General features: G+C 39.1%; 26 non-coding genes across 26 annotated transcripts; 8 read left to right on the top strand and 18 right to left on the bottom strand.

The window, feature by feature from the left end:
- The first annotated feature begins 172 nt into the window (after window positions 1-172).
- On the top strand, window positions 173-245 carry Trnam-cau. The gene has a single exon. It is a non-coding gene; the product is annotated as a tRNA-Met (tRNA).
- Window positions 246-698: 453 nt separating this feature from the next.
- Trnaq-cug lies at window positions 699-770 on the bottom strand. Its single transcript has one exon. It is a non-coding gene; the product is annotated as a tRNA-Gln (tRNA).
- Window positions 771-890: 120 nt separating this feature from the next.
- On the bottom strand, window positions 891-972 carry Trnas-gcu. Its single transcript has one exon. It is a non-coding gene; the product is annotated as a tRNA-Ser (tRNA).
- A 633-nt stretch (window positions 973-1605) lies between these two features.
- On the top strand, window positions 1606-1678 carry Trnam-cau. The gene has a single exon. It is a non-coding gene; the product is annotated as a tRNA-Met (tRNA).
- A 453-nt stretch (window positions 1679-2131) lies between these two features.
- Trnaq-cug lies at window positions 2132-2203 on the bottom strand. The gene has a single exon. It is a non-coding gene; the product is annotated as a tRNA-Gln (tRNA).
- Window positions 2204-2323: 120 nt separating this feature from the next.
- Trnas-gcu lies at window positions 2324-2405 on the bottom strand. The gene has a single exon. It is a non-coding gene; the product is annotated as a tRNA-Ser (tRNA).
- Window positions 2406-3038: 633 nt separating this feature from the next.
- Window positions 3039-3111, top strand: Trnam-cau. The gene has a single exon. It is a non-coding gene; the product is annotated as a tRNA-Met (tRNA).
- A 460-nt stretch (window positions 3112-3571) lies between these two features.
- Trnaq-cug lies at window positions 3572-3643 on the bottom strand. Its single transcript has one exon. It is a non-coding gene; the product is annotated as a tRNA-Gln (tRNA).
- Window positions 3644-3763: 120 nt separating this feature from the next.
- Trnas-gcu lies at window positions 3764-3845 on the bottom strand. Its single transcript has one exon. It is a non-coding gene; the product is annotated as a tRNA-Ser (tRNA).
- A 4730-nt stretch (window positions 3846-8575) lies between these two features.
- Trnas-gcu lies at window positions 8576-8657 on the bottom strand. The gene has a single exon. It is a non-coding gene; the product is annotated as a tRNA-Ser (tRNA).
- A 126-nt stretch (window positions 8658-8783) lies between these two features.
- Window positions 8784-8856, bottom strand: Trnak-uuu. The gene has a single exon. It is a non-coding gene; the product is annotated as a tRNA-Lys (tRNA).
- A 434-nt stretch (window positions 8857-9290) lies between these two features.
- Trnam-cau lies at window positions 9291-9363 on the top strand. Its single transcript has one exon. It is a non-coding gene; the product is annotated as a tRNA-Met (tRNA).
- A 453-nt stretch (window positions 9364-9816) lies between these two features.
- Window positions 9817-9888, bottom strand: Trnaq-cug. The gene has a single exon. It is a non-coding gene; the product is annotated as a tRNA-Gln (tRNA).
- A 120-nt stretch (window positions 9889-10008) lies between these two features.
- Trnas-gcu lies at window positions 10009-10090 on the bottom strand. Its single transcript has one exon. It is a non-coding gene; the product is annotated as a tRNA-Ser (tRNA).
- Window positions 10091-11550: 1460 nt separating this feature from the next.
- Trnar-acg lies at window positions 11551-11623 on the top strand. The gene has a single exon. It is a non-coding gene; the product is annotated as a tRNA-Arg (tRNA).
- A 64-nt stretch (window positions 11624-11687) lies between these two features.
- Trnam-cau lies at window positions 11688-11760 on the top strand. Its single transcript has one exon. It is a non-coding gene; the product is annotated as a tRNA-Met (tRNA).
- Window positions 11761-13503: 1743 nt separating this feature from the next.
- Window positions 13504-13575, bottom strand: Trnaq-cug. The gene has a single exon. It is a non-coding gene; the product is annotated as a tRNA-Gln (tRNA).
- A 120-nt stretch (window positions 13576-13695) lies between these two features.
- Window positions 13696-13777, bottom strand: Trnas-gcu. Its single transcript has one exon. It is a non-coding gene; the product is annotated as a tRNA-Ser (tRNA).
- Window positions 13778-18506: 4729 nt separating this feature from the next.
- On the bottom strand, window positions 18507-18588 carry Trnas-gcu. The gene has a single exon. It is a non-coding gene; the product is annotated as a tRNA-Ser (tRNA).
- A 631-nt stretch (window positions 18589-19219) lies between these two features.
- Window positions 19220-19292, top strand: Trnar-acg. The gene has a single exon. It is a non-coding gene; the product is annotated as a tRNA-Arg (tRNA).
- Window positions 19293-20077: 785 nt separating this feature from the next.
- On the bottom strand, window positions 20078-20159 carry Trnas-gcu. Its single transcript has one exon. It is a non-coding gene; the product is annotated as a tRNA-Ser (tRNA).
- Window positions 20160-20285: 126 nt separating this feature from the next.
- Window positions 20286-20358, bottom strand: Trnak-uuu. The gene has a single exon. It is a non-coding gene; the product is annotated as a tRNA-Lys (tRNA).
- Window positions 20359-21516: 1158 nt separating this feature from the next.
- On the bottom strand, window positions 21517-21598 carry Trnas-gcu. Its single transcript has one exon. It is a non-coding gene; the product is annotated as a tRNA-Ser (tRNA).
- A 633-nt stretch (window positions 21599-22231) lies between these two features.
- Trnam-cau lies at window positions 22232-22304 on the top strand. The gene has a single exon. It is a non-coding gene; the product is annotated as a tRNA-Met (tRNA).
- Window positions 22305-22764: 460 nt separating this feature from the next.
- On the bottom strand, window positions 22765-22836 carry Trnaq-cug. The gene has a single exon. It is a non-coding gene; the product is annotated as a tRNA-Gln (tRNA).
- A 120-nt stretch (window positions 22837-22956) lies between these two features.
- Window positions 22957-23038, bottom strand: Trnas-gcu. The gene has a single exon. It is a non-coding gene; the product is annotated as a tRNA-Ser (tRNA).
- Between the last annotated feature and the right edge of the window lie 2062 nt (window positions 23039-25100).

Raw genomic sequence — 25100 nt, 5'->3', positions numbered from 1 at the left:
GTTTCTTTCAATTAGTATTGTTCTTCGTATAACATGGGTTTGTGGCGCAATGGATAACGCGCCTTACTACGGATCAGGAGATTCCAGGTTCGACTCCTGGCAAGCTCGATTTACTTGCGTTTCAAGGAAGACAGTTGGTACAACTTTGTTATAGCGTTCAAGGACGATGGTCGCCTCGATAGCGCAGTAGGCAGCGCGCGAGTCTCATAATCTCGAGGTCGTGAGTTCGAACCTCACTCGGGGCATTTGTTTCATTTTACCTCTTGAAAAAATTCATGTCAAACTTTAGAAAGAGCAAAATACTAAACTGTGCTTCGTTTTGAAAAGGATAGAAAGGGTTGTGGTGTTTACGTCGATTATGGTTTTTACGTCGATGGGGTTGTGCTCGCCACTACGAAAGTGTTGTTTGCTAATTGTAGGCCGTTTGCAAGATATAGTGTCCCTCGGATGTATTTGGGGATGGATGCAAACAGACATACTTTGAAGTGGCAATGGCGGTGACTTGAAGAAATAACGATTTGCAACGAACATGTACAGCACCCTTCGACAGCCTGGCGTAATAACGTAACAATAACTCACCATAATCAAGTACCCTAATCCATCAGCAACGCAGTGCATAAACTATAAAAGAGAGGGTTGCACTGTGGGAAAAAGTCTTGACTGGCCTTTCTTGCAACGATCTCGCTATCTAGTAAAATAGGTCCTAGTGAGATTTGAACTCAGATTGTCAGAGTCAGAGTCTGAAGTGCTAACCATTACACCATAGAACCTTGATAATTTTCCTACCGTGGCTTGAAGACTAAGTTTCTACATTGAAATGCTATGAATCTCTGATCACTGCATAGCAATTGGAGTGCGTTACAGTTGCCAATATCCCTAAATACTCCTTTCGACGAAGATGGGATTCGAACCCATGCGTGCAATGCACATTGGATTAGCAGTCCATCACCTTAACCGCTCGGTCACCTCGTCCACATTTTATTCCTTAACGTTTTTCATCTAAATCCAGATTATCTCAGTTTATCTGCACCATTGAATTACAGAATAATTATCCCGTATTGAACACCACCACATATCTAGTACACATCCCACGATTCACGCCCGATGAGGGACTTGAACTCTCGACTTCAGGATTAAATGTCCCGCGCTCTACCGTCTGAGCTAACCAGGCTGTATTACCTGCCTATCAACAATTAAGTAAAGATCGTATGAACAGTAATAATAAATTCAATTCTTGTTAAAGGCTTAAAACATGACTTCACTAGTAAAGACATGATTCAAACCTGATCACTTTCTGTCCAAAACAAGTAGTTGTTTCTTACAATTAGTATTGTTCGTCGTGTAACATGGGGTTTGTTTAAAGGCTTAAAACATGACTTCACTAGTAAAGACATGATTCAAACCTGATCACTTTCTGTTCAAAACAAGTAGTGGTTTCTTTCAATTAGTATTGTTCTTCGTATAACATGGGTTTGTGGCGCAATGGATAACGCGCCTTACTACGGATCAGGAGATTCCAGGTTCGACTCCTGGCAAGCTCGATTTACTTGCGTTTCAAGGAAGACAGTTGGTACCACTTTGTTATAGCGTTCAAGGACGATGGCCGCCTCGATAGCGCAGTAGGCAGCGCGCGAGTCTCATAATCTCGAGGTCGTGAGTTCGAACCTCACTCGGGGCATTTGTTTCATTTTACCTCTTGAAAAAATTCATGTCAAACTTTAGAAAGAGCAAAATACTAAACTGTGCTTCGTTTTGAAAAGGATAGAAAGGGTTGTGGTGTTTACGTCGATTATGGTTTTTACGTCGATGGGGTTGTGCTCGCCACTACGAAAGTGTTGTTTGCTAATTGTAGGCCGTTTGCAAGATATAGTGTCCCTCGGATGTATTTGGGGATGGATGCAAACAGACATACTTTGAAGTGGCAATGGCGGTGACTTGAAGAAATAACGATTTGCAACGAACATGTACAGCACCCTTCGACAGCCTGGCGTAATAACGTAACAATAACTCACCATAATCAAGTACCCTAATCCATCAGCAACGCAGTGCATAAACTATAAAAGAGAGGGTTGCACTGTGGGAAAAAGTCTTGACTGGCCTTTCTTGCAACGATCTCGCTATCTAGTAAAATAGGTCCTAGTGAGATTTGAACTCAGATTGTCAGAGTCAGAGTCTGAAGTGCTAACCATTACACCATAGAACCTTGATAATTTTCCTACCGTGGCTTGAAGACTAAGTTTCTACATTGAAATGCTATGAATCTCTGATCACTGCATAGCAATTGGAGTGCGTTACAGTTGCCAATATCCCTAAATACTCCTTTCGACGAAGATGGGATTCGAACCCATGCGTGCAATGCACATTGGATTAGCAGTCCATCACCTTAACCGCTCGGTCACCTCGTCCACATTTTATTCCTTAACGTTTTTCATCTAAATCCAGATTATCTCAGTTTATCTGCACCATTGAATTACAGAATAATTATCCCGTATTGAACACCACCACATATCTAGTACACATCCCACGATTCACGCCCGATGAGGGACTTGAACTCTCGACTTCAGGATTAAATGTCCCGCGCTCTACCGTCTGAGCTAACCAGGCTGTATTACCTGCCTATCAACAATTAAGTAAAGATCGTATGAACAGTAATAATAAATTCAATTCTTGTTAAAGGCTTAAAACATGACTTCACTAGTAAAGACATGATTCAAACCTGATCACTTTCTGTCCAAAACAAGTAGTTGTTTCTTACAATTAGTATTGTTCGTCGTGTAACATGGGGTTTGTTTAAAGGCTTAAAACATGACTTCACTAGTAAAGACATGATTCAAACCTGATCACTTTCTGTTCAAAACAAGTAGTGGTTTCTTTCAATTAGTATTGTTCTTCGTATAACATGGGTTTGTGGCGCAATGGATAACGCGCCTTACTACGGATCAGGAGATTCCAGGTTCGACTCCTGGCAAGCTCGATTTACTTGCGTTTCAAGGAAGACAGTTGGTACCACTTTGTTATAGCGTTCAAGGACGATGGCCGCCTCGATAGCGCAGTAGGCAGCGCGCGAGTCTCATAATCTCGAGGTCGTGAGTTCGAACCTCACTCGGGGCATTTGTTTCATTTTACCTCTTGAAAAAATTCATGTCAAACTTTAGAAAGAGCAAAATACTAAACTGTGCTTCGTTTTGAAAAGGATAGAAAGGGTTGTGGTGTTTACGTCGATTATGGTTTTTACGTCGATGGGGTTGTGCTCGCCACTACGAAAGTGTTGTTTGCTAATTGTAGGCCGTTTGCAAGATATAGTGTCCCTCGGATGTATTTGGGGATGGATGCAAACAGACATACTTTGAAGTGGCAATGGCGGTGACTTGAAGAAATAACGATTTGCAACGAACATGTACAGCACCCTCCGACAGCCTGGCGTAATAACGTACTGTTGTACAATAACTCACCATAATCAAGTACCCTAATCCATCAGCAACGCAGTGCATAAACTCTAAAAGAGAGGGTTGCACTGTGGGAAAAAGTCTTGACTGGCCTTTCTTGCAACGATCTCGCTATCTAGTAAAATAGGTCCTACTGAGATTTGAACTCAGATTGTCAGAGTCAGAGTCTGAAGTGCTAACCATTACACCATAGAACCTTGATAATTTTCCTACCGTGGCTTGAAGACTAAGTTTCTACATTGAAATGCTATGAATCTCTGATCACTGCATAGCAATTGGAGTGCGTTACAGTTGCCAATATCCCTAAATACTCCTTTCGACGAAGATGGGATTCGAACCCATCCGTGCAATGCACAATGGATTAGCAATCCATCACCTTAACCGCTCGGTCACCTCGTCCACATTTTATTCCTTAACGTTTTTCATCTAAAGCCAGATTATCTCAGTTTATCTGCACCATTGAATTACAGAATAATTATCCCGTATTGAACACCACCACATATCTAGTACACATCCCACGTTTCACGCCCGATGAGGGACTTGAACTCTCGACTTCAGGATTAAATGTCCCGCGCTCTACCGTTTGAGCTAACCGGGCTGTATTACCTCCCTATCAACAATTCAGTGAAGATCGTATGAACAGTAATAATAAATTCAATTCTTGTTAAAGGCTTAAAACATGACTTCACTAGTAAAGACATGATTCAAACCTGATCACTTTCTGTTCAAAACAAGTAGTTGTTTCTTACAATTGGTATTGTTCGTCGTATAAAATGGTTTTGTGGCGCAATGGATAACGCGCCTGACTACGGATCAGGAGATTCCAAGTTCGACTCCTGGCAAGCTCGATTAACTTTCGTTTCAAGGAAGACAGTTGGTACCACTTTGTTAAAGCGTTCAAGGACGATGGCCGCCTCGATAGCGCAGAAAATAAAGAATGTTTTACAATAAAATCAACTCAGAGAACCCTTCCCTTTAGACCTTTTCAAGATTGCTCGGTGTAAGCAGAGCGAAAAGTCGTGCGGCTAGTCGACTAGTGCGCACCATGGCGGGGGATAGCCGTAACTAGCTGCAGACTTGGCTTGATTCTTCGAATCACCTTGTTGTTCTGCTCTATGTTACTGTAGTCTGCTAGTGTATTAAAAGATAAAAATGTCCGTTTTCAAGTTTCAGTTGTCTCAATTAGTGCTTTCTTTAGTTGAAGAGGACCGTGATTTGTATTATAAAACACTAGAGTTCCTGAAGTGCCACGATCCCCTCGTAATACCTCTACAGTTATTTAAAAGTGGAAAATCTTCATCTAAGTATCTTCCCCCCATAGAGAAATTTCATTTGAGACTCTATCTTGTTTACGAACGCGATATAACTGACAGTGAAAAATACGAGGCCTACAAAAATCTTGATTCTGAACAGTATCTAACAAACACATTTACTGACAAATTGTTAGTGTTTCCTCTTTGCAGTGGTGTTGTGATTATACGCACACATGTTACTCATTCACAGTCCCTTTCAAATAAACCTGCAAGGCCATGGGTAGCTCTTCACCAAACTGGAAAAATCCTTCGTGCTTTTTGTGATTGTGCTGCTGGGTAACTTTACACTTTTTTGTTATTGTGTTATTGATTTGTGTACTAATTTTGTGTTTGTATTTAACTGATACCGACAACAATCTAATTCTCAGGCTAGGTAGTGTGTGTATCCATGTAAGTGCCCTTTTACAATTAGCAGTATCAGCACGACAGGATTCATCAACCACTGCTGATGACAATGATGTTGGTATTCCGATTACATCACTACCATGCTATTGGAATCAGCCTGGGAAAGGACCAGTAAGTTGACAGCTAACATATATTTCATTCAAAGCCTCATTCGATTTTTGTCAACATAGGTTACAATTGGGAAAATAGCTGATTTAGATGTACACATTCCCAGAAAGAAAGAAGTTCCACTTAATGATATCCTAGAGGTTACTGATGTAGAACATCAACGTACAAATGAAGCTCTCAAAAAGCTAAAAAAGTTGCCTGTTGTACTGTCCTGTGTACCTGAGTACGCACATTCATTTCAGCCTCCAGCTGAAACACATATTTTACCAAAAGCACTGTCAGAATTGTACAATCCTCATTTTGAAGGAAAATATGAGCTTGAAGTGAATGAAGAATGTGAAAGAATATTTTCAGAGATCAGAATTTCAATTGAAGAACAGCGTTCAGTTGAGATCGTAACCAAAAATCAAAGTCAATGTGAGGAGTGGGAGCAGCAGCGAAGTGGAAGAATTACGGGTACTAAGATCCACGAAATTTTAAAAAGAGATCCAAGTAAAGAAGTGAGTGGTGGGGAAATAAAGTTCCTTTTAGAAATGTGTTACCCTGAAATTATTACATTTAAAGGAAACATGTACACAAGGTAAACCATTTATTTACAATTCTATTGCACTTGGTGTTTGATATCTTTTCTTTTTCTAGATATGGTCAACGAAATGAGCCAAAGGCTATTAGCCTGCTAGAAAGTACAATTAATTCAAGGAAGACACACGAAAACTTTCTGTGCGAACCTGTGGGATTAATTATTTCAAAAAGTCATCCCTATCTTGCTGCGTCTCCTGATAGAATCTTCACTTGCATCTGCCATGGCCGTGGTTTAGTTGAAGTAAAATGTCCTTATTTAGTAAAAGGGAAAAGTATCAGGGAGTACGCTAAGAATAATAAAGGTTTCTGCTTATTGTTGGACGAAAGCACAAATGAACTACGCCTAGATCACAATCATGAGTATTACTCTCAGGTACAACAATTTCAAACAAAATTTCACACTTTTTGCAATGTTAAATTATTTTTAATCTCTTAGGTTCAATTGCAGCTTTTTGTATCAGAGCTGCCCCTTGCACTTTTTGTTGTGTTTAACGGCAACAAAGTAGTCGAATACGTTACAGTGCAAAGGAATGAAGATGTAATTGAAATGATGGCAGCTAAAGGCAAACTTTTCTTTGTTAACTTCATCCTTCCTGAACTCGTAGCAAAAAGATATAGTTACGTGAAGGACATTCCACAACCAGCTACATCCTCTCAACAAAGTGCGCTCAGTGATCACTTAAACCAATTTATTTGTTATTGTCAAGATCCACAAAAAATTGAGGAAACAATTATCTGTGCAAGTTCATTCTGTGTAATTAACGAATTCCACAAGTCCTGTACCGGATCAAAAAGATTATCTAAAAGTTGGATGTGCATATTCTGTAAAAAAGAAACTGCTTCAAGGAAAAGAAAAACTGGACCAATCAATCAGCAAACTTGTGCAAGTTCCATGGAGTTGACAGATAATACCTTAAATCAAGCTCCAAGAATGAATGGTACATTTTAAAAAAGTTTATTTCTTTTGTTTACCTACATTAGCCTACATATTTCTTTTGACTTTCACAGACACTATGAATGAATGTGAGGCTGCATCCTGTGATGTTATGACAGTTCCTGATAATACTTCCTCAACGAAACAACTTCAATCTAAATCTAACTCAAGGAAAAGTCTCAACTCAGCTACAAGGAAAAGAACAAGTGGACCAATCAATCAGCAAAGTTGTGCAAGTACCATGAAGTTGACAGATAATACGTTAAATCAATCTCCAAGAGTGAATGGTAAATTTTAAAAAAGTTTATTTCTTTTGTTTAACTACATTACCCTACTTTTTCTTTTGACTTTCATAGACACCATGAATGAATGTGAGACTGCATCCTGTGATGTTATGGTAGTTCCTGATAATACTTCCACAACCGAACAACTTCAATCTAAATCTCACTTTAGTGAGGAGAATGTCCCACCTCAAATGCTGCCAAATCCTTCTAGGAAAAGAGGAAGACCAAAGAAGATAACTGAAAATAAGAACACAGAAAGTAATTTAGTGAATCTAAGTCTATCAAACCGTCCTAATGTTGGTTGTGTTCCTAATAAAGCCTGTGATACTCCAAATGTTCTAAGTGATGTAAGCCGCCTCGGTATGAAAAGAAAAGCATTGCGGGTGTTAAATAAATAATAAAGAATGAACAAAATTGTTTTCACCCACATTTATTACAAAATAACTTGAAAACGGACATTTTTATCTTTTAATACACTAGCAGACTACAGTAACATAGAGCAGAACAACAAGGTGATTCGAAGAATCAAGCCAAGTCTGCAGCTAGTTACGGCTATCCCCCGCCATGGTGCGCACTAGTCGACTAGCCGCACGACTTTTCGCTCTGCTTACACCGAGCAATCTTAAAAAGGTCTATACCCTAAAGTTTTCCACTTCAAAATTTTTACTTTTTACTACACACTTGCACTGTCGCCCCCATAGGCATTAGAAATTTCGACAAATTTTGAAGTGGAAAACTTTGAGGTATAGGGAAGGGTTCTTTGAGTTGATTTTATTGTAAATCATTCTTTATATTCGTATAGAGTGAAGAATTGTGGTTCTTTTGGCACAAAGAAAAAAATTTTAGCTTTACTTTTAGTATTTTTTATAAATTTTTGAAAACGCCGTATTTAACACGGCGCATATGGGGGAAAACGGGTGTACCTAATAAACTGAACGATACCGTAGCGCCGTGGGGGTTAATCCTACGACAACTTCATGTGTAGAAAAAATGTAGATCATCATTAGATCTACTCAGGGCCAAAGGGAAAAAAATCTAGCCCAAGCGGTTCAAGAGTTATTGCATTTTATCTAGGACACGTAGTGCCATAAGAATAAACTGAAAATAGGGGGGTGTACCTAATAGTTTGGTGGATACTGTACAGCACCCTCCGACAGCCTGGCGTAATAACGTACTGTTGTACAATAACTCACCATAATCAAGTACCCTAATCCATCAGCAACGCAGTGCATAAACTCTAAAAGAGAGGGTTGCACTGTGGGAAAAAGTCTTAACTGGCCTTTCTTGCAACGATCTCGCTATCTAGTAAAATAGGCCTACTGAGATTTGAACTCAGATTGTCAGAGTCAGAGTCTGAAGTGCTAACCATTACACCATAGAACCTTGGTAAATTTCCTACCGTGGCTTGAAGACTAAGTTTCTACATTGAAATTCTATGAACCTCTGATCACTGCATAGCAATTGGAGTGCGTTACAGTTGCCAATATCCCTAACTACTCCTTTCGACGAGGATGGGATTCGAACCCATGCGTGCAATGCACAATGGATTAGCAGTCCATCACCTTAACCGCTCGGTCACCTCGTCGACATTTTAATCCTTAACTTTTTTAATCTAAAGCCAGATTATCTCAGTTTATCTGCACCATTGTATTACAGAATAATTATCCCGTATCAAACACCACCAAATATCTAGTACACATCCCACGTTTCACGCCCGATGAGGGACTTGAACCCTCGACCTCAGGATTAAAAGTCCCGCGCTCTACCGTCTGAGCTAACCGGGCTGTATTACCTGCCTATCAACAATTCAGTGAAGATCGTATGAACAGTAATAATAAATTCAATTCTTGTTAAAGGCTTAAAACATGACTTCACTAGTAAAGACATGATTCAAACCTGATCACTTTCTGTCCAAAACAAGTAGTTGTTTCTTACAATTAGTATTGTTCGTCGTGTAACATGGGGTTTGTTTAAATGCTTAAAACATGACTTCACTAGTAAAGACATGATTCAAACCTGATCACTTTCTGTTCAAAACAAGTAGTGGTTTCTTTCAATTAGTATTGTTCGTCGTATAACATGGGTTTGTGGCGCAATGAATAACGCGCCTTACTACGGATCAGGAGATTCCAGGTTCGACTCCTGGCAAGCTCGATTTACTTGCGTTTCAAGGAAGACAATTGGTACCACTTTGTTATAGCGTTCAAGGACGATGGCCGCCTCGATAGCGCAGTAGGCAGCGCGCGAGTCTCATAATCTCGAGGTCGTGAGTTCGAACCTCACTCGGGGCATTTGTTTCATTTTACCTCTTGAAAAAATTAATGTCAAACTTTAGAAAGAGCAAAATACTAAACTGTGCTTCGTTTTGAAAAGGATAGAAAGGGTTGTGGTGTTTACGTCGATTATGGTTTTTACGTCGATGGGGTTGTGCTCGCCACTACGAAAGTGTTGTTTGCTAATTGTAGGCCGTTTGCAAGATATAGTGTCCCTCGGATGTATTTGGGGATGGATGCAAACAGACATACTTTGAAGTGGCAATGGCGGTGACTTGAAGAAATAACGATTTGCAACGAACATGTACAGCACCCTTCGACAGCCTGGCGTAATAACGTAACAATAACTCACCATAATCAAGTACCCTAATCCATCAGCAACGCAGTGCATAAACTCTAAAAGAGAGGGTTGCACTGTGGGAAAAAGTCTTGACTGGCCTTTCTTGCAACGATCTCGCTATCTAGTAAAATAGGTCCTACTGAGATTTGAACTCAGATTGTCAGAGTCAGAGTCTGAAGTGCTAACCATTACACCATAGAACCTTGATAAATTTCCTACCGTGGCTTGAAGACTAAGTTTCTACATTGAAATGCTATGAATCTCTGATCACTGCATAGCAATTGGAGTGCGTTACAGTTGCCAATATCCCTAAATACTCCTTTCGACGAAGATGGGATTCGAACCCATGCGTGCAATGCACAATGGATTAGCAGTCCATCACCTTAACCGCTCGATCACCTCGTCCACATTTTATTCCTTAACGTTTTTCATCTAAAGCCAGATTATCTCAGTTTATCTGCACCATTGAATTACAGAATAATTATCCCGTATTGAACACCACCACATATCTAGTACACATCCCACGTTTCACGCCCGATGAGGGACTTGAACTCTCGACTTCAGGATTAAATGTCCCGCGCTCTACCGTCTGAGCTAACCGGGCTGTATTACCTCCCTATCAACAATTCAGTGAAGATCGTATGAACAGTAATAATAAATTCAATTCTTGTTAAAGGCTTAAAACATGACTTCACTAGTAAAGACATGATTCAAACATGATCACTTTCTGTCCAAAACAAGTAGTTGTTTTTTTCATTTAGTATTGTTCGTCGTATAGGGTCATTCCGCTGAAATCGAATTAATTTTGGCGCTCGACATCACCGATTTTTTTTATTTTTTTACAGTGTGTTCATTGTGATCGTATAAAATTTTCTGTAAAGGGAAAACATTTTCCCGTTTACAGAGTGGGAGATAAAAAATCCTAAAGTTTTGGTTTTTTTAATTTAAAAAATTGATTTTTTTCGTTAAAATACAATTTGTTCCGATACCGTTTTTGCTATAGATTTAAAAAACAGATGAAAGATAGAGAATTTTTTTATCTTTTTAATCATCTATTTGGAATTCAAATTAAATTAAAAGAAAGTAAGGATATTGGGGTTTAAACATTTTTTTAAAAAAAGGTCTTAGCGAAGATATGGTTACTTCGATTTGAAAATTTTTTTTACTCATCGATAGCTCTAATATGTGCGCATCTCGTGTAAAATTTTCAAGTTTTACCCATGCTTTGTTAATTAGTAATGCATTTTTAAATATTTATTTATTCGCCATATCTTTTGCACAGAGAACACTAGCGCCACTCAACGGGCACGGTGGCAACTCTATGGACACCCTGCCATGACAGTGAAGGGGTCTGTGCAATTGAAACGGAGAATTGAAAAATATTTAAACATGCATAACTAATTAACAAAGCGTGGGTAAAACTTGAAAATTTTACACGAGATGCGCACACATTAGAGCTATTGATGAGTAAAAAAAATTTTCAAATCGAAGTTAACATATCTTCGCTAAGACCTTTTTTTAAAAAAATGTTTAAACCCCAATATCCTTACTTTCATTTAATTTATTTTGAATTCCAAATAGATGATTAAAAAGAGAAAAAAATTCTCTATCTTTCATTTGTTTTTTAAATCTATAGCAAAAACGGTATCGGAACAAATTGAATTTTGACGAAAAAAATCAATTTTTTAAATTAAAAAAACTAAAACTTTAGGATTTTTTATCTCCCACTTTGTAAACGGGAAAAATTTTTCTCTTTACAGAAAATTGTATATGATCACAATGAACACACTGTAAAAAAATAAAAAAAAATCGGTGATGTTGAGCGCCAAAATTAGTTCGATTTCAGCGGAATGACCCTATAACATGGGTTTGTGGCGCAATGGATAACGCGCCTGACTACGGATCAGGAGATTCCAGGTTCGACTCCTGGCAAGCTCGATTTACTTGCGTTTCAAGGAAGACAGTTGGCACCACTTTGTTATAGCGTTCAAGGATGATGGCCGCCTCGATAGCGCAGTAGGCAGCGCGCGAGTCTCATAATCTCGAGGTCGTGAGTTCGAACCACAATCGGGGCATTTGTTTCATTTTACCTCTTGAAAAAATTCATGTCAAACTTTAGAAAGAGCAAAATACTAAACTGTGCTTCGTTTTGAAAAGGATAGAAAGGGTTGTGGTGTTTACGTCGATTATGGTTTTTACGTCGATGGGGTTGTGCTCGCCACTATGAAAGTGTTGTTTGCTAATTGTAGGCTGTTTGCAAGATATAGTGTCCCTCGGATGTATTTGGGGATGGATGCAAAGAGACATACTTTGAAGTGGCAATGGCGGTGACTTGAAGAAATAACGATTTGCAACGAACATGTACAGCACCCTTCGACAGCCTGGCGTAATAACGTAACAACAAGATTCCTTCGGTAATGTCCTTCGGGAATGTTTTTAAACGTTAAGGAGACAGAAAATCAAGGTTAAATAGTAGATAAATACATACTATTATGTTTGGAAAATTTTGTTTCCCTTTATTCTCTTAAATTAATTGATTCTTATTAACTAATTGACTAATAATCTGTCAATATTATCATAATATTCGTAATATTCGAAGTCGCACCACTCATAATATTATGAGTGGTGCGACTTAGGTGTGGCGGAGGCTTCGCCCCGCCACCCCACGTCGCACTTCATGTTTAGATTAAGTTAAAGTAACACTTATTACTATAGTAACAATACAATTATATCATGCGGTCACATGTTGCATTACATGAGTCTTGGCTAATAGATAGCGAACTACCATCATACCCATTTTTCCCTTCTATTTATGTAACAATGATGGTCTAATGGTCATCAACCGAGGCTCCCATTCGCATGGTTCGGGGTTCGAATCTCGATCAATACGGAAAAGAAAACTAAATTTTTGAAAAATTCCTCTTAATAAGCTTTCGGAGGTAAATGGAAGGGGAAGATCGGTGGTAACTCTTCACGACCGCAAGAAGATCTTGATGACCGAGGAGAGGACAGAGGAAGAAGGGAGAGATGACCCAGAGCTTCAAAATGAATATAATCTAACATTTTAAAAATGTTCCTCAACTTCTTGGTTGATGACTAACTGTTAAAAAAGGAGGCATAGACATTTTACTGACAACCAAATTTATTAAAATCAAGATAAAAAATAGTAAACAAAAAGAGTTAATTATGAAACTAAAAGGGTTAAAAAAATAAAAGTGGGAAAATACAAAGTAAAAAGAAGAATAAAGACGAAATCGAAATCGAGCATAAAAACCAAATCAAATAATTAATACTCTCCACTCCCATAGCAGAAAACTTGTCTTGCTAGGGAAGATCCAAACTTTTTTTTTCTTTTTGTTTACACTGCTGAGCATGCACTGACAGTTGGAAGGTTACGCAAAAAAGCGAATTCACTGCCTAGGATTCGGCAACCAGCTAGGTAACAAGTACGCAAATTAAATTTTTAAAACAGTAATGAAAACAAATGAAACCCCGTTAGGACATGTATCAAATTTTGACAGAATTATGTACAAAATTTGGTGACGATTGGTCATTCAGGGAAGAAACGTATAAAGGATAACTAAATGGACATTAAACCCTCTGAATTTCACTACTAGCTACTACTACCCTACCCCCTATACCCCACACCCTATATTGTTAAGGACCTTCGTATATAAATATACCTCAGGGATAACTCACCATAATCAAGTACCCTAATCCATCAGCAACGCAGTGCATAAACTCTAAAAGAGAGGGTTGCACTGTGGGAAAAAGTCTTGACTGGCCTTTCTTGCAACGATCTCGCTATCTAGTAAAATAGGTCCTACTGAGATTTGAACTCAGATTGTCAGAGTCAGAGTCTGAAGTGCTAACCATTACAACATAGAACCTTGATAATTTTCCTACCGTGGCTTGAAGACTAAGTTTCTACATTGAAATGCTATGAATCTCTGATCACTGCATAGCAATTGGAGTGCGGTACAGTTGCCAGTATCCCTAACTACTCCTTTCGACGAGGATGGGATTCGAACCCATGCGTGCAATGCACAATGGATTAGCAGTTTATCACCTTAACCGCTCGGTCACCTCGTCGACATTTTATTCCTTAACGTTTTTCATCTAAAACCAGATTATCTCAGTTTATCTGCACCATTGAATTACAGAATAATTATCCCGTATCAAACACCACCACATATCTAGTACACATCCCACGTTTCACGCCCGATGAGGGACTTGAACCCTCGACCTCAGGATTAAAAGTCCCTCGCTCTACCGTCTGAGCTAACAGGGCTGTATTACCTCCCTATCAACAATTCAGTGAATATCGAATGAACAGTAATAATAAATTCAATTCTTGTTATTTCTTAAAACATGACTTCACTAGTAAAGACATGATTCAAACCTGATCACTTTCTGTTCAAAACAAGTAGTGGTTTCTTACAATTAGTATTGTTCGTCGTATAAAATGGTTTTGTGGCGCAATGGATAACGCGCCTGACTACGGATCAGGAGATTCCAAGTTCGACTCCTGGCAAGCTCGATTAACTTTCGTTTCAAGGAAGACAGTTGGTACCACTTTGTTAAAGCGTTCAAGGACGATGGCCGCCTCGATAGCGCAGAAAATAAAGAATGTTTTACAATAAAATCAACTCAGAGAACCCTTCCCTATAGACCTTTTCAAGATTGCTCGGTGTAAGCAGAGCGAAAAGTCGTGCGGCTAGTCGACTAGTGCGCACCATGGCGGGGGATAGCCGTAACTAGCTGCAGACTTGGCTTAATTCTTCGAATCACCTTGTTGTTCTGCTCTATGTTACTGTAGTCTGCTAGTGTATTAAAAGATAAAAATGCCCGTTTTCAAGTTTCAGTTGTCTCAATTAGTGCTTTCTTTAGTTGAAGAGGACCGTGATTTGTATTATAAAACACTAGAGTTCCTGAAGTGCCACGATCCCCTCGTAATACCTCTACAGTTATTTAAAAGTGGAAAATCTTCATCTAAGTATCTTCCCCCCATAGAGAAATTTCATTTGAGACTCTATCTTGTTTACGAACGCGATATAACTGACAGTGAAAAATACGAGGCCTACAAAAATCTTGATTCTGAACAGTATCTAACAAACACATTTACTGACAAATTGTTAGTGTTTCCTCTTTGCAGTGGTGTTGTGATTATACGCACACATGTTACTCATTCACAGTCCCTTTCAAATAAACCTGCAAGGCCATGGGTAGCTCTTCACCAAACTGGAAAAATCCTTCGTGCTTTTTGTGATTGTGCTGCTGGGTAACTTTACACTTTTTTGTTATTGTGTTATTGATTTGTGTACTAATTTTGTGTTTGTATTTAACTGATACCGACAACAATCTAATTCTCAGGCTAGGTAGTGTGTGTATCCATGTAAGTGCCCTTTTACAATTAGCAGTATCAGCACGACAGGATTCATCAACCACTGCTGATGACAATGATGTTGGTATTCCGATTACATCACTACCATGCTATTGGAATCAGCCTGGGAAAGGACCAGTAAGTTGACAGCTAACATATATTTCATTCAAAGCCTCATTCGATTTTTGTCAACATAGGTTACAATTGGGAAAATAGCTGATTTAGATGTACACATTCCCAGAAAGAAAGAAGTTCCACTTAATGATATCCTAGAGGTTACTGATGTAGAACATCAACGTACAAATGAAGCTCTCAAAAAGCTAAAAAAGTTGCCTGTTGTACTGTCCTGTGTACCTGAGTACGCACATTCATTTCAGCCTCCAGCTGAAACACATATTTTACCAAAAGCACTGTCAGAATTGTACAATCCTCATTTTGAAGGAAAATATGAGCTTGAAGTGAATGAAGAATGTGAAAGAATATTTTCAGAGATCAGAATTTCAATTGAAGAACAGCGTTCAGTTGAGATCGTAACCAAAAATCAAAGTGAATGTGAGGAGTGGGAGCAGCAGCGAAGTGGAAGAATTACGGGTACTAAGATCCACGAAATTTTAAAAAGAGATCCAAGTAAAGAAGTGAGTGGTGGGGAAATAAAGTTCCTTTTAGAAATGTGTTACCCTGAAATTATTACATTTAAAGGAAACATGTACACAAGGTAAACCATTTATTTACAATTCTATTGCACTTGGTGTTTGATATCTTTTCTTTTTCTAGATATGGTCAACGAAATGAGCCAAAGGCTATTAGCCTGCTAGAAAGTACAATTAATTCAAGGAAGACACACGAAAACTTTCTGTGCGAACCTGTGGGATTAATTATTTCAAAAAGTCATCCCTATCTTGCTGCGTCTCCTGATAGAATCTTCGCTTGCATCTGCCATGGCCGTGGTTTAGTTGAAGTAAAATGTCCTTATTTAGTAAAAGGGAAAAGTATCAGGGAGTACGCTAAGAATAATAAAGGTTTCTGCTTATTGTTGGACGAAAGCACAAATGAACTACGCCTAGATCACAATCATGAGTATTACTCTCAGGTACAACAATTTCAAACAAAATTTCACACTTTTTGCAATGTTAAATTATTTTTAATCTCTTAGGTTCAATTGCAGCTTTTTGTATCAGAGCTGCCCCTTGCACTTTTTGTTGTGTTTAACGGCAACAAAGTAGTCGAATACGTTACAGTGCAAAGGAATGAAGATGTAATTGAAATGATGGCAGCTAAAGGCAAACTTTTCTTTGTTAACTTCATCCTTCCTGAACTCGTAGCAAAAAGATATAGTTACGTGAAGGACATTCCACAACCAGCTACATCCTCTCAACAAAGTGCGCTCAGTGATCACTTAAACCAATTTATTTGTTATTGTCAAGATCCACAAAAAATTGAGGAAACAATTATCTGTGCAAGTTCATTCTGTGTAATTAACGAATTCCACAAGTCCTGTACCGGATCAAAAAGATTATCTAAAAGTTGGATGTGCATATTCTGTAAAAAAGAAACTGCTTCAAGGAAAAGAAAAACTGGACCAATCAATCAGCAAACTTGTGCAAGTTCCATGGAGTTGACAGATAATACCTTAAATCAAGCTCCAAGAATGAATGGTACATTTTAAAAAAGTTTATTTCTTTTGTTTACCTACATTAGCCTACATATTTCTTTTGACTTTCACAGACACTATGAATGAATGTGAGGCTGCATCCTGTGATGTTATGACAGTTCCTGATAATACTTCCTCAACGAAACAACTTCAATCTAAATCTAACTCAAGGAAAAGTCTCAACTCAGCTACAAGGAAAAGAACAAGTGGACCAATCAATCAGCAAAGTTGTGCAAGTACCATGAAGTTGACAGATAATACGTTAAATCAATCTCCAAGAGTGAATGGTAAATTTTAAAAAAGTTTATTTCTTTTGTTTAACTACATTACCCTACTTTTTCTTTTGACTTTCATAGACACCATGAATGAATGTGAGACTGCATCCTGTGATGTTATGGTAGTTCCTGATAATACTTCCACAACCGAACAACTTCAATCTAAATCTCACTTTAGTGAGGAGAATGTCCCACCTCAAATGCTGCCAAATCCTTCTAGGAAAAGAGGAAGACCAAAGAAGATAACTGAAAATAAGAACACAGAAAGTAATTTATTGAATCTAAGTCTATCAAACCGTCCTAATGTTGGTTGTGTTCCTAATAAAGCCTGTGATACTCCAAATGTTCTAAGTGATGTAAGCCGCCTCGGTATGAAAAGAAAAGCATTGCGGGTGTTAAATAAATAATAAAGAATGAACAAAATTGTTTTCACCCACATTTATTACAAAATAACTTGAAAACGGACATTTTTATCTTTTAATACACTAGCAGACTACAGTAACATAGAGCAGAACAACAAGGTGATTCGAAGAATCAAGCCAAGTCTGCAGCTAGTTACGGCTATCCCCCGCCATGGTGCGCACTAGTCGACTAGCCGCACGACTTTTCGCTCTGCTTACACCGAGCAATCTTAAAAAGGTCTATACCCTAAAGTTTTCCACTTCAAAATTTTTACTTTTTACTACACACTTGCACTGTCGCCCCCATAGGCATTAGAAATTTCGACAAATTTTGAAGTGGAAAACTTTGAGGCATAGGGAAGGGTTCTCTGAGTTGATTTTATTGTAAATCATTCTTTATATTCGTATAGAGTGAAAAACTGTGGTTCTTTTGGCACAAAGAAAAAATTTTTAGCTTTACTTTTAGTATTTTTTATAAATTTTTGAAAACGCCGTATTTAACACGGCGCATATGGGGGAAAACGGGTGTACCTAATAAACTGAACGATACCGTAGCGCCGTGGGGGTTAATCCTACGACAACTTCATGTGTAGAAAAAATGTAGATCATCATTAGATCTACTCAGGGCCAAAGGGAAAAAAATCTAGCCCAAGCGGTTCAAGAGTTATTGCATTTTATCTAGGACACGTAGTGCCATAAGAATAAACTGAAAATAGGGGGGTGTACCTAATAGTTTGGTGGATACTGTACAGCACCCTCCGACAGCCTGGCGTAATAACGTACTGTTGTACAATAACTCACCATAATCAAGTACCCTAATCCATCAGCAACGCAGTGCATAAACTCTAAAAGAGAGGGTTGCACTGTGGGAAAAAGTCTTAACTGGCCTTTCTTGCAACGATCTCGCTATCTAGTAAAATAGGCCTACTGAGATTTGAACTCAGATTGTCAGAGTCAGAGTCTGAAGTGCTAACCATTACACCATAGAACCTTGGTAAATTTCCTACCGTGGCTTGAAGACTAAGTTTCTACATTGAAATGCTATGAACCTCTGATCACTGCATAGCAATTGGAGTTCGTTACAGTTGCCAATATTCCTAACTACTCCTATCGACGAAGATGGGATTCGAACCCATGCGTGCAATGCACAATGGATTAGCAGTCCATCACCTTAACCGCTCGGTCACCTCGTCGACATTTTATTCCTTAACGTTTTTAATCTAAAGCCAGATTATCTCAGTTTATCTGCACCATTGAATTACAGAATAATTATCCCGTATCGAACACCACCACATATCTAGTACACATCCCACGTTTCACGCCCGATAAGGGACTTGAACCCTCGACATCAGGATTAAAAGTCCCGCGTTCTACCGTCTGAGCTAACCGGGCTGTATTACCTCCCTATCAACAATTCAGTGAAGATCGTATGAACAGTAATAATAAATTCAATTCTTGTTAAAGGCTTAAAACATGACTTCACTAGTAAAGACATGATTCAAACCTGATCACTTTCTGTCCAAAACAAGTAGTTGTTTCTTACAATTAGTATTGTTCGTCGTGTAACATGGGGTTTGTTTAAAGGCTTAAAACATGACTTCACTAGTAAAGACATGATTCAAACCTGATCACTTTCTGTCCAAAACAAGTAGTTGTTTCTTACAATTAGTATTGTTCGTCGTGTAACATGGTATAACATGTCGTATAACATGTTTAAAGGCTTAAAACATGACTTCACTAGTAAAGACATGATTCAAACCTGATCACTTTCTGTTCAAAACAAGTAGTTGTTTCTTTCAATTAGTATCGTTCGTCGTATAACATGGGTTTGTGGCGCAATGGATAACGCGCCTGACTACGGATCAGGAGATTCCAGGTTCGACTCCTGGCAAGCTCGATTTACTTGCGTTTCAAGGAAGACAGTTGGTACTATTATGTTATAGCGTTCAAGGGCGATGGCCGCCTCGATAGGCAGTAGGCAGCGCACGGATCTCATAATCTCGAGGTCGTGAGTTCGAACCTCACTCAGGGCATTTGTTTCATTTTACCTCTTGAAAAAATTAATGTCAAACTTTAGAAAGAGCAAAATACTAAACTGTGCTTCGTTTTGAAAAGGATAGAAAGGGTTGTGGTGTTTACGTCGATTATGGTTTTTACGTCGATGGGGTTGTGCTCGCCACTACGAAAGTGTTGTTTGCTAATTGTAGGCTGTTTGCAAGATATAGTGTCCCTCGGATGTATTTGGGGATGGATGCAAACAGACATACTTTGAAGTGGCAATGGCGGTGACTTGAAGAAATAACGATTTGCAACGAACATGTACAGCACCCTCCGACAGCCTGGCGTAATAACGTACTGTTGTACAATAACTCACCATAATCAAGTACCCTAATCCATCAGCAACGCAGTGCATAAACTATAAAAGAGAGGGTTGCACTGTGGGAAAAAGTCTTGACTGGCCTTTCTTGCAACGATCTCGCTATCTAGTAAAATAGGTCCTACTGAGATTTGAACTCAGATTGTCAGAATTAGAGTCTGAAGTGCTAACCATTACACCATAGAAACTTGATAAATTTCCTACCGTGGCTTGAAGACTAAACTACATTGAAATGCTATGAATCTCTGATCACTGCATAGCAATTGGAGTGCGTTACAGTTGCCAATATCCCTAACTACTCCTTTCGACGAGGATGGGATTCGAACCCATGCGTGCAATGCACAATGGATTAGCAGTCCATCACCTTAACCGCTCGGTCACCTCGTCCACATTTTATTCCTTAACGTTTTTCATCTAAAGCCAGATTATCTCAGTTTATCTGCACCATTGAATTACAGAATAATTATCCCGTATCGAACACCACCACATATCTAGTACACATCCCACGTTTCACGCCCGATAAGGGACTTGAACCCTCGACCTCAGGATTAAAAGTCCCGCGCTCTACCGTCTGAGCTAACCGGGCTGTATTACCTCCCTATCAACAATTAAGTAAAGATCGTATGAACAGTAATAATAAATTCCATTCTTGTTAAAGGCTTAAAACATGACTTCACTAGTAAAGACATGATTCAAACCTGATCACTTTCTGTCCAAAACAAGTAGTTGTTTCTTACAATTAGTATTGTTCGTCGTGTAACATGGGGTTTGTTTAAAGGCTGAAAACATGACTTCACTAGTAAAGACATGATTCAAACCTGATCACTTTCTGTTCAAAACAAGTAGTTGTTTCTTTCAATTAGTATCGTTCGTCGTATAACATGTGTTTGCGGCGCAATGGATAACGCGCCTGACTACGGATCAGGAGATTCCAGGTTCGACTCCTGGCAAGCTCGATTTACTTGCGTTTCAAGGAAGACAGTTGGTACTATTATGTTATAGCGTTCAAGGGCGATGGCCGCCTCGATAGGCAGTAGGCAGCGCGCGGATCTCATAATCTCGAGGTCGTGAGTTCGAACCTCACTCAGGGCATTTGTTTCATTTTACCTCTTGAAAAAATTAATGTCAAACTTTAGAAAGAGCAAAATACTAAACTGTGCTTCGTTTTGAAAAGGATAGAAAGGGTTGTGGTGTTTACGTCGATTATGGTTTTTACGTCGATGGGGTTGTGCTCGCCACTACGAAAGTGTTGTTTGCTAATTGTAGGCTGTTTGCAAGATATAGTGTCCCTCGGATGTATTTTGGGATGAAGGCAAACAGACATACTTTGAAGTGGCAATGGCGGTGACTTGAAGAAATAACGATTTGCAACGAACATGTACAGCACCCTCCGACAGCCTGGCGTAATAACGTAATGTTGTACAAAAACTCACCATAATCAAGTACCCTAATCCATCAGCAACGCAGTGCATAAACTATAAAAGAGAGGGTTGCACTGTGGGAAAAAGTCTTGACTGGCCTTTCTTGCAACGATCTCGCTATCTAGTAAAATAGGTCCTACTGAGATTTGAACTCAGATTGTCAGAGTCAGAGTCTGAAGTGCTAACCATTAAACCATAGAAACTTGATAAATTTCCTACCGTGGCTTGAAGACTAAGTTTCTACATTGAAATGCTATGAACCTCTGATCACTGCATAGCAATTGGAGTGCGTTACAGTTGCCAATATCCCTAACTACTCCTTTCGACGAGGATGGGATTTGAACCCATGCGTTCAATGCACAATGGATTAGCAGTCCATCACCTTAACCGCTCGGTCACCTCGTCGACATTTTATTCCTTAACGTTTTTCATCTAAAGCCAGATTATCTCAGTTTATCTGCACCATTGAATTACAGAATAATTATCCCGTATCGAACACCACCACATATCTAGTACACATCCCACGTTTCACGCCCGATGAGGGGCTTGTACCCTCGACCTCAGGATTAAAAGTCCGGCGCTCTACCGTCTGAGCTAACCGGGCTGTATTACCTCCCTATCAACAATTCAGTGAAGATCGTATGAACAGTAATAATAAATTCAATTCTTGTTAAAGGCTTAAAACATGACTTCACTAGTAAAGACATGATTCAAACCTGATCACTTTCTGTCCAAAACAAGTAGTTGTTTCTTACAATTAGTATTGTTCGTCGTGTAACATGGGGTTTGTTTAAAGGCTTAAAACACGACTTCACTAGTAAAGACATGATTCAAACCTGATCACTTTCTGTTCAAAACAAGTAGTGGTTTCTTTCAATTAGTATTGTTCGTCGTATAACATGGGTTTGTGGCGCAATGGATAACGCGCCTTACTACGGATCAGGAGATTCCAGGTTTGACTCCTGGCAAGCTCGATTTACTTGCGTTTCAAGGAAGACAGTTGGTACCACTTTGTTATAGCGTTCAAGGACGATAGCCGCCTCGATAGCGCAGTAGGCAGCGCGCGAGTCTCATAATCTCGAGGTCGTGAGTTCGAACCTCACTCGGGGCATTTGTTTCATTTTACCTCTTGAAAAAATTCATGTCAAATTTTAGAAAGAGCAAAATACTAAACTGTGCTTCGCTTTGAAAAGGATGGAAAGGGTTGTGGTGTTTACGTCGATTATGGTTTTTACGTCGATGGGGTTGTGCTCGCCACTACGAAAGTGTTGTTTGCTAATTGTAGGCCGTTTGCAAGATATAGTGTCCCTCGGATGTATTTGGGGATGGATGCAAACAGACATACTTTGAAGTGGCAATGGCGGTGACTTGAAGAAATAACGATTTGCAACGAACATGTACAGCACCCTCCGACAGCCTGGCGTAATAACGTACTGTTGTACAATAACTCACCATAATCAAGTACCCTAATCCATCAGCAACGCAGTGCATAAACTCTAAAAGAGAGGGTTGCACTGTGGGAAAAAGTCTTGACTGGCCTTTCTTGCAACGATCTCGCTATCTAGTAAAATAGGTCCTACTGAGATTTGAACTCAGATTGTAAGAGTCAGAGTCTGAAGTGCTAACCATTACACCATAGAACCTTGATAATTTTCCTACCGTGGCTTGAAGACTAAGTTTCTACATTGAAATGCTATGAATCTCTGATCTCTGCATAGCAATTGGAGTGCGTTACAGTTGCCAATATCCCTAAATACTCCTTTCGACGAAGATGGGATTCGAACCCATGCGTGCAATGCACAATGGATTAGCAGTCCATCACCTTAACCGCTCGGTCACCTCGTCAACATTTTATTCATTAACGTTTTTCATCTAAAGCCAGATTATCTCAGTTTATCTGCACCATTGAATTACAGAATAATTATCCCGTATTGAACACCACCACATATCTAGTACACATCCCACGTTTCACGCCCGATGAGGGACTTGAACTCTCGACTTCAGGATTAAATGTCCCGCGCTCTACCGTCTGAGCTAACCGGGCTGTATTACCTCCCTATCAACAATTCAGTGAAGATCGTATGAACAGTAATAATAAATTCAATTCTTGTTAAAGGCTTTAAACATGACTTCACTAGTAAAGACATGATTCAAACCTGATCACTTTCTGTTCAAAACAAGTAGTGGTTTCTTACAATTAGTATTGTTCGTCGTATAAAATGGTTTTGTGGCGCAATGGATAACGCGCCTGACTACGGATCAGGAGATTCCAAGTTCGACTCCTGGCAAGCTCGATTAACTTTCGTTTCAAGGAAGACAGTTGGTACCACTTTGTTAAAGCGTTCAAGGACGATGGCCGCCTCGATAGCGCAGAAAATAAAGAATGTTTTACAATAAAATCAACTCAGAGAACCCTTCCCTATAGACCTTTTCAAGATTGCTCGGTGTAAGCAGAGCGAAAAGTCGTGCGGCTAGTCGACTAGTGCGCACCATGGCGGGGGATAGCCGTAACTAGCTGCAGACTTGGCTTAATTCTTCGAATCACCTTGTTGTTCTGCTCTATGTTACTGTAGTCTGCTAGTGTATTAAAAGATAAAAATGCCCGTTTTCAAGTTTCAGTTGTCTCAATTAGTGCTTTCTTTAGTTGAAGAGGACCGTGATTTGTATTATAAAACACTAGAGTTCCTGAAGTGCCACGATCCCCTCGTAATACCTCTACAGTTATTTAAAAGTGGAAAATCTTCATCTAAGTATCTTCCCCCCATAGAGAAATTTCATTTGAGACTCTATCTTGTTTACGAACGCGATATAACTGACAGTGAAAAATACGAGGCCTACAAAAATCTTGATTCTGAACAGTATCTAACAAACACATTTACTGACAAATTGTTAGTGTTTCCTCTTTGCAGTGGTGTTGTGATTATACGCACACATGTTACTCATTCACAGTCCCTTTCAAATAAACCTGCAAGGCCATGGGTAGCTCTTCACCAAACTGGAAAAATCCTTCGTGCTTTTTGTGATTGTGCTGCTGGGTAACTTTACACTTTTTTGTTATTGTGTTATTGATTTGTGTACTAATTTTGTGTTTGTATTTAACTGATACCGACAACAATCTAATTCTCAGGCTAGGTAGTGTGTGTATCCATGTAAGTGCCCTTTTACAATTAGCAGTATCAGCACGACAGGATTCATCAACCACTGCTGATGACAATGATGTTGGTATTCCGATTACATCACTACCATGCTATTGGAATCAGCCTGGGAAAGGACCAGTAAGTTGACAGCTAACATATATTTCATTCAAAGCCTCATTCGATTTTTGTCAACATAGGTTACAATTGGGAAAATAGCTGATTTAGATGTACACATTCCCAGAAAGAAAGAAGTTCCACTTAATGATATCCTAGAGGTTACTGATGTAGAACATCAACGTACAAATGAAGCTCTCAAAAAGCTAAAAAAGTTGCCTGTTGTACTGTCCTGTGTACCTGAGTACGCACATTCATTTCAGCCTCCAGCTGAAACACATATTTTACCAAAAGCACTGTCAGAATTGTACAATCCTCATTTTGAAGGAAAATATGAGCTTGAAGTGAATGAAGAATGTGAAAGAATATTTTCAGAGATCAGAATTTCAATTGAAGAACAGCGTTCAGTTGAGATCGTAACCAAAAATCAAAGTGAATGTGAGGAGTGGGAGCAGCAGCGAAGTGGAAGAATTACGGGTACTAAGATCCACGAAATTTTAAAAAGAGATCCAAGTAAAGAAGTGAGTGGTGGGGAAATAAAGTTCCTTTTAGAAATGTGTTACCCTGAAATTATTACATTTAAAGGAAACATGTACACAAGGTAAACCATTTATTTACAATTCTATTGCACTTGGTGTTTGATATCTTTTCTTTTT

This window comes from Daphnia pulicaria, chromosome 1 (genome assembly GCF_021234035.1).
Source record: "Daphnia pulicaria isolate SC F1-1A chromosome 1, SC_F0-13Bv2, whole genome shotgun sequence".
NCBI lineage: Eukaryota > Metazoa > Arthropoda > Branchiopoda > Diplostraca > Daphniidae > Daphnia > Daphnia pulicaria.
The sequence above is the reverse complement of the archived record's forward strand: the minus strand, read 5'-3'. Positions and strand labels throughout refer to the sequence as shown.